Consider the following 9372-nt stretch of genomic DNA (forward strand, 5'->3'; position numbering starts at 1 on the left):
TTATAACTCGGATTTCGGCGTTCTTTATATGTACGGAACCCTTGTAACATATACTACCATTTGGTTAAGATTACTCCTTCTAAATAATCTTCCATCAAAACTCATTTCTGATGCTTACTGTCTCTAAATTGACTAGCCCGAATCTGTGGGCGTTACACTTTGCTATGTCTAATACACTTCAAACAGTCTACAAGCCAAATTCATGACAGTCTTGCCTCAATACCTACTTCCAAAGTATGATCGACTGTGGACAGTTTTAATAATATAATTATTCTGCAGTCAAAACATGAAGAATGAAACAATAGTAAATGATTGACACAACATAGTAACATTACTTATATATAAAAAACACATTTTATTTAATCATCAAATGTCAATTACATTTCAATTATTACAAGTTTCAAAAACTATCTAATCATGAAAACTAATATCGTCCTTCATCCCGATGCGCCTCGCATGCTGTAAGTGCTTAACCCTACTCAGTCCCTTCGTGAGGGGATCTGCTGGGTTCTCCTCTGATGATACCCTCTTTGCTATGAGGAGTCCTTCTTCTATTCGATGTATTATGAAGTCATATTTTCTGTCAATTTGCTTGGATCTGCCATGATCCCTTGGTTCCTTGGCTAAGGAAACCGCACTCTCGCTGTCACAGAAAATCTTCATAGGCTCCTTTATAGTTGGTACAACTCCAAGGTCTCCGATGAAGTTCTTCAGCCATATCGCCTCCTTCGCCGCCTCGCTTGCTGCTATGTACTCTGATTCGCACGTTGAACCAGCAACTGTCTCCTGCTTGGAACTTTTCCAAGTTATTGCTCCTTCATTCAGGGTAAAGACCCAGCCCGACTGAGAGCGGAAATTATCTCTTTCGGTCTGAAAGTTGACGTCACTATACCCCACCACTCTCAATTCATCACTCCCACCGAGGGTAAGGAACCAGTCCTTAGTCCTCTGCAGGTACTTAAGAATGTTCTTAACCGCAGTCCAATGAGCCTTACCAAGATTCCCTTGATATCTGCTGACCATGCTCAAAGAAAAGGCCACATCAGGGCGAGTACAAGTCATAGCATACATGATCGAACCAACCGCGGAAGCATATGGTATTCGACTCATCTCAACTATCTTAGCCTCTGTACTCGGACTCTGAGTTTTACTCAGTTTGGCATTGCTCTGGATCGGTAAGTCACCTTTCTTGGAATCCATCATGCTGAATCTTTTCAACACCTTTTTCAAGTAGGTACTTTGACTAAGTCCAATTTGTCTCTTACTCCTATCTCTCAATATCCTTATCCCAAGGATGTAAGCGGCTCCTCCAAGGTCCTTTATAGCGAAACACTTCCTAAGCTAGGACTTAACTTCTTGCAAGGTTGGGATGTCATTTCCTATGAGTAGTATTTCATCCACATACAATACCAAAAAGCTAACTGTACTCCCACTAGCCTTGACATATACACAGGACTCATCCTCGCTTCTCGAAAATCCAAACTCTTTGACTTTATCATCGAAACAAAGATTCCATCTGCGAGATGCTTGTTTCAACCCATAAATGGATTTCTCAAGCTTACACACTCTATTAGGGTACTTTGCATCGACAAAACCCTCTGGCTGACTCATGTAAACATCCTCAGCAAACTTTCCATTAAGGAAAGTAATTTTGACATCCATTTGCCATATTTCATAGTCATGAAATGCAGCCATGGCTAGCATAACCCTAATAGACTTAATTTTCGCCACCGGTGAGAATGTCTCATCATAGTCAACTTCTAGAGTTTGAGTAAAGCCCTTCGCAACCAGTCGTGCCTTATATGTCTGCACTTTCCCATCCATGTCGGTCTTCTTCTTGAAGATCCATTTGCACCCGACTGTCTTACGACCCAGTAGATTGACAACCAAGTTCCAAACTTGATTGTCATACATGGACTGAATCTCGCTGTCCATAGCCTCTTTCCATTTAGCAGACTCGGGGCCTGTCATGGATTCCTTGTAGTTGTTAGGTTCATCCAAATTTACCAGTGTGCTATCACTGATAAATGTATCACCTTCAGTAGTAATATGGAAACCGTAAAACTCATGTATATTTCTAACTCTACTGGAATACCTCAGAGGTAAGGACTCGTCAATTGGATCAACTGGAGTTTCCTCCTCAGGTTGATGGCTAGTGTTTGAGGTTCCTTCACCGCTTGACTCTTGAAGCTCTTCAAGGTCAATTTGCCTCCCACTGTCTCCTTGGACTATGAGCTCTCTCTCGCGAAAGACTCCTCTCCTCGCAACGAAGACAACATTGTCACTCGGTCTGTAGAAGAGATAACCAAAGGATTTCTATGGGTAGCCGATGAAAATACACCGCTCACTACGAGGTTCGAGCCTATCGTGAGTCTCACGCCCGACGAAAGCCTCGCAACCCCAAACCTTGATGTGTGCTAACGGAGGAACCTTCCCTGTCCACATCTCGTGAGGTGTTTTGGCAACCTTCTTAGTTGGGACTAGATTAAGGATATGGGCGACAAAATGAGATAGGTAACAAAGCTCGACTCATCATGGAACGAACCATGTCCAACAAGGTTCGATTACGCCTCTCAGCCACACCATTAAGTTGTGGTGTCCTAGGTGGCGTCAATTGTGAAACAATCCCACATTCCTTAAGATAGTCTAGGAAATCGATACTAAGATACTCACCACCCGATCGGATCGGAGCATCTTTATCTTCCTGCCTAGCTGATTCTCCACTTCTTGCTTAAACTCTTTGAATCTTTCAAAGGTTTCTGACTTATGTTTGATTAAGTAGACATAGTCATATCTACTGTAATCATTAGTAAAAGTCACATAGAAGCGGTTAGCATCCCTTATGGCGGTTCTGAAGGGCCCACACACATCAGTGTGTATGAGATCCAACAAACCTTCACCCCTTTCACAAGTACCAGTGAAGGGTGACTTGATCATCTTTCCAAGTAAGCAAGATTCGCAAGTGTCATCTGACCTTAAGTCAAATGACTCCAAAACTCCAGCCTTTTGGAGTTGGCCTATGCGCTTCTTGCTAACATGTACAAGAAGACAATGCCACAAGCATGCTTTATCCAATTCATTGGAAGAATCAATGTGTAACACATTATTTTAGGGATGAGCGTATGGACCGGGGAACCGACCGGAACCTGTACCAGAACCGGAACCGGAACCCGATGGAACCAGTCGGGCCGGGACCGGGACGTTATTTTTGTGAATTTTTGGAACCGGAACCGATATAACCAGAACCGGTAGAACCGGCAAAAACCGGTAGAACCGGCAAAAACCGGAACCGTATGATGCTATTTTTCGAGGACCGGTTCCAACATTTGAAGACACGACAAGAACCGGTAGGAACCGGGAACCGATAGAACCAGAACCAGTAGAACCGTCGGGTCGATTCGGTTCTTGATTTTGGCCGAAGCCGGTTCCCGGGTCAGGTCCGGTTCCGGCCGGTTCCGGCCGGTTCGGTCCTTTTGCTCATCCCTACATTATTTCCTAAGTTGTCTACAACCATCACAATTTCATATACACCATTACAAGGCAATGCTTTAAAATAAAAAACACCATTATAATAAGCATTAATAGCACCAATTTCATTATCAAATGAAAAACTAAAACCTTGTTTGTACAAACCATGAAAGGAAATAACATTTCTCGCCATTTCAGACGAGTAGCAACAATTATTCAAATCTAATTCTAACCCACTACTAAGCAATAAAGAGTAAACTCCAATCTTGGTGACAGGTGAAACCTTCTTATTCCCCATGATCAAGTTTATCTTCCCGTGCTCCACATCCTTACTTCTTTTTAGTCCCTGCAAATCAGAACAAATGTGAATTCCACAACCTGTATCAAGGACCCAAGAACAAGAATGTGATGAGTTATTAGATAGAATAGTATAAATACCTGCATGGGTGGCCTTAACCTTCCCATCTTTGACATCCTGTAAGTATTTGGGGCAGCTTCGCTTCCAGTGCCCTTTATCATGACAGTAGAAACACTCTGCTTCCTTAGGAATGGAAGAGGGAGCAGCAGAACCAGCCTTGGTCCCACTTGAAGAGGATCCATCAAGAGAATTTCCCTTGCGTCCCTTGGAGGGAGCCTTCCTCTTCTTCCCTTTCCCTTGTCTAATTTCCAGAACAGGGGCATTAGCTGTAGGAGTGGTTACAACAGATTTTCCTTTGAGACCACTTTCAGCAGTCCTCAAAAGGCCTTGAAGTTTGCTCAGAGTGACCTCCTCCTTGTTCATATGATAAGTCATATGAAACTGATCATAACAGGGAGGTAGAGAGTGTAGAATGATATCTACGACCAACTCTTCATCGAAATTAACACTCAGTTTGAGCAAACGGTCCACAGACCTTTGCATTTTCTGCAAGTGGACCGTGATGGGTTCACCATCTTTCATCTTTGTTGTAATCATGGAGCAGATGATTTCATACCACTCTTGATGAGCACTCTGATGGTATCTTTCCATCAGGTCTTGGTGCATCTCAAAAGGTTAGAAGTCCTCATAGGACTTTTGGAGTTTGGCTGACATAGTGGCAAGCATGGTACAAGCTACCTTAGTGGCATCCTTCTCATGTGCCCTAAACTCAGCAATCTCCTGAGGAGTTGCAGAAGACTCATCGATTTCCTTAAGCTCCTTGTCAAGGACATATTCCTTGTCCTCATAGCGAGTGACCATCTTGATGTTCCTAATCCAATCATTAAAATTAGTGCCATCAAAGATGACTCTCCCACACAAGTTCATGAGAGAGAAGGAGCCAATAGGGTTTGAGCCAGAAGCAGTGTTGGAAGACATCTGAAAAGAAAGAAAAACCAAGTTTAGATTAGATAAGAGTCCTTAATATAACACCCAAATGAAATATTAAGGCTAGGAACCAACACAATATTTTACAATTTGTAAGAGGGATGTCGTAATCCAACTTGCAAAATATTTGAAGGTAGGTAAATGACGATTTACCAATTTCCACCATGAAAAACGAAATTGATTATTAAGTTTTAATTGGATTGAAATTCCTATATTTCTTTGAGATTCATTGAACTTTTCAATGACATGTTTAAATTTCGATTATTCCCTTCAAGTTTGTGACTGAGATACCGAGGATCACAAACAAGGTGTGAATAACCATGCAAATTAACTTGGTACTCTCGATGTCAATTATCACCTTAATCGATGTGCTGGTTAACCACACACGCTCCATTGACCTTATGATAAACATCAAGCTACCCTTTGCCACCCTTATGATAAACACGCTCCATTGACCTTATGATACATACATACATATATATATATATATATATATATATATATATATATATATATATTATTAAACTTATAATACTATAAAGTATAAGGGTTAGATTTTAAACTTTTAAAATTCTAGGGTTTGGAATTAAAGTATTTTAAGTGACTTTACAAATTCCAAAACTTGAGGGCAAGTTTTGAAACTATTCAAATCCTTTCATTTCCTTAACTTATGAGTTTTAATGACTTTTAAAGAAAAGACTTTTGGTTTTCCATAACTTGAGGACAAGTTATGGAATCCATTAAATGGCATTTAGATCAACAATTAAACTAACAAGAAGTGTCAAATAATTAATATGATCTAGACAAACTCATAAGCAAAGATAATTCACTTCAACAATTTTCAAGAAATCATATAAACTAATACAAATCTTGAAACTTTGACAATTATCTTTTAATTGGACAAGCATGATCATTACCTTATGGAAAAGCAGGTTTCATAGTTCAAAAAACAGTTTGGGGTAATGATCATAATCCAATTTCTAGCCAAAAGTCGAAAATTTGCCCACTGGAGCACCAACTCGGCGAGTACATGAACTGGACTCGTCGAGTTAGTCATTTTACAAAGGGACTCGGCGAGTCACCCAGTGGACTCGACGAGTTCACTGGGCAGAAGGCAGAAATTCGATTTTTTCACTTTGAAAATCAATATAACATCAAGTATAATAGAAAACAATCCTAGGCTTTGATACCACTGATGGGTTTTGAGCATGCTAACAACCTTAGGGTGCACATACAACCCTAAATGCTTTGGATCTATGTTTTTTCTAATTATACATGCAATTTGATTTTCCAAAGCATTATCCTAACTAGCATACAAAACATGGGTACTTGTATAACAAAAACTAGTTAGATGACATACCTTTTCTTGTAGCTTGATTCCTTGGACCTTTAAGAGCCTAGCACCCCAAATGTGATGCCTCAAATGCTTCACACAATACCACCAAAAATGGAGGACTTGAGAGAGAATAATTTCACTCAAAAATCGGCTATAGCTCTTCCAAGAACACTAGGGTGCCGATTTTAGGAGCCATGGGATCTCTTATATAGTGTGGCAAAACTAGGGTTACACCATGTAAACCCTAATATGCATGACCTTCCATATTCCTTATGCTCCATGGGTTTAAACCTCCATGGATCATCCATGCGTTGTGACATTGGTTTAGCCCAACATAAAGAACTATGGATCATTGGCCCACATTATAAGAATCAATGATTTACACAATCAATCCCCATATATTTAATTAGTCTCTTTTGATCACAAAATTAATTCCAAAGTAATTCTTGATCAATACTAATTAAATAATATGATTTCATATTAATATATTAGAACTTATAATATATTAATAAATCATAAATAACCTCTTCTCAATTGTCCATCCTTCAGATGCTGGTGTCATGCAACCCAAATTGACCATGCTAATCTCGGGTCAAGTACATACCAAATATAGTTATGGACTTAGACACCTTATCCAACAAATCTAACATCTATGGTACCTCTTATTCTCAGGCTAAAAGACATGCCAAGGTCTCTAAAACAGAAAAGGAAGATAGAGCACAGAATAATACCATGATTAGCAGTGAAAAAGAAATCACATTTGACGAGATGGACAAGGAAGGAATTCAGGATCCTCACCATGACAGACTCGTGATAACACTGTACATGGCCAACCATTTCGTCAGAAGGATCCTTGTTGACGGAGGATCCTCGGTCAATATCGTACTCCTAGACACACTAAAAAGTATGAACATCCTATAATCAGAGATAGTCAGGAGATCCTCAGTCCTCATAGGATTTAGCGTGGAAACGAAACACACAATTGGAGAAATAAAGCTACCGATATATATAGAAGGGGTAAACTCTATACAAAATTTCTGTGTTATTGACACCTTATCTTCTTATAATGTGATACTAGGTAGACCATGGATCCACGAGATGAAAGTGGTTCCATCAACATACCATCAGTGTGTAAAGTTGCCTACTCCATGGGGAACAGTGAAGATCATGGGAGATCAACAAGCATCGAACGAATGCTACAAAACCTCTATGAAATCTACGACCAAACCCCAACAAGCATAGCAATTAAGGCTGGGGGCACGACATGTTCTAGATACGAAGAAACAAGACATAAAGGAAGTGCCCCTGGGCATTGAGGATCCTGAAGCTAAAGTCCTCATAGGATCCTTAATGCCTGAGCAAATCGAGCAGGATCTATTAAATTTATTAAAAACCAGAAGCAAGACATTTGCATGGAAACACGAAGATATGACAGGTATAGACAAGAGTATTATTACTCATAAACTTAATATTGATCCTTCTTTCAGACCAATACACCAAAAGAGAAGGAAATTTGAACCTGAAAGGAATCAGATCATCTAAGAAGTGTTGGATTAGTGTCTAAGTCCATAACTATAATTGGTATATACTTGACCCGACCTGGCATGGTCCATTTGGGTTGCATGGCATCGTGCATTTGGATAGACTAAAATAAGAGAAATAACACTTAAGGTTTATTAATATATTATAAGTTCTAATATATTAATAAGATTATTTAATTAGTATTGATCAAGAATTAATTTAGAATTAATTAAGTGATCAAAAGAAGACTAATTAAATATATGGGTTGATTGTGTAAATCATCCATACTTATATAGTCGGCTAATGCTCCATGGATTATCAAGTTGGGCCAAAACCCATAGGATGCTCCATGGTGTATTTGAACCCATGGATCCAAGGAAATGGAAAGCCATGACAATTAGGGTTTACCCTAATTGTAACAACTATATAAGCATCTTATTCTTGCAAAATCGGCCACCATGTATGCATGAAGAGGGCAAGCCGATTTCATGAAGTGATGATTTCTCTCTAAGTTATTCCAAGTGTATATGATGTTGTGTGAACCATTTGAGGTGTCACATTTGGGGCACTAGGCTCTTGAGCTCCATGGAATCAAGCACCAAACAAGAGGTATGTAACTCTACTAGAATTTATATTATGTGTACTTTATATTATGCTAGTTAGAACAATACCTTGGAAAATTGATATTTGCATGTATAATAGAGAAAACATAGATCCAAGGTATTTAGGGTTGCATGTACACCATAGGAGTGTTAGAATGCTCAAAACTCAACAGTGGTATCAGAGCCTAGGCTTGTTTTCACTTATACTTTATGCAAACTGCTTAAAATCGAAGTTTTTTTGCTACTGGGACAGTGGACTCGCCGAGTTCACTGATGGACTCGACGAGTCCAAGGCAAAATGCATCCGACTCGCCGAGTTGGTTCGTGCACTCGATGAGTTGGACCCCCAAACATCATATCTTCGAGTTTTGGTGCTGGAATTGGTCTAGAATCATTACCTTTGATTAATTTGGTCTTATAAAACCTGTTTTTAATGTGGTAATGATTATGTTAAACCAATTTCAATGCTATAATCAAAGTTTCAAGTTTTATATGTGTTTATGTAATTCTTGAAAAATGTTGATTATGAATGTTCATGCTTATGAATTTTGGTAGATCATAGGAATTATGTGCAAATTGTTTGTTAGTATAATTGTTGATCTCAATGAAATTGTATGGACTCCATAACTTGTCCTCAAGTTATGGATTACCAAAAGTTTTTTTATGTTTCCTTGATTTATGAGTTAGTTTAGATTAATGAAAAAAAATTGTGTTTTAGTTGTTTTTGATCCAAATTAATTTAGAGTTAGTTCATAAAATATGTTTTTGTAATTTGTCTTCAAGTTATATGAAAAGTCATTTTTATGAATCTTAAAACTCATAAAAGTGCCATAGGTTACATAAAAATGAAGAGTCTTTTTCATTTAATTATTTTATGACTCCATAACTTGTCTTCAAGTTATGGATGTTAAAGAGTCACTTCTTTAAAAGATGTCATTAAAAGATAAGGAGTTACATAAAAATGAAGAGTCTTCATTTTAATGTACATAAAACTCATAAGTTATGAAATGAAAAGTCTTGAATAGTTTCAAAACTTGCCCTCAAGTTTTGGAATTTGTAAAGTTACTCTTCATGTATACTTTAATTTCAAATTGAACCCT

This window comes from Lactuca virosa, chromosome 5, assembly GCF_052849685.1.
Source record: "Lactuca virosa cultivar CGN04683 chromosome 5, Lactuca_virosa_CGN04683_v6, whole genome shotgun sequence".
In the NCBI taxonomy this organism is placed as follows: Eukaryota; Viridiplantae; Streptophyta; class Magnoliopsida; order Asterales; family Asteraceae; genus Lactuca; species Lactuca virosa.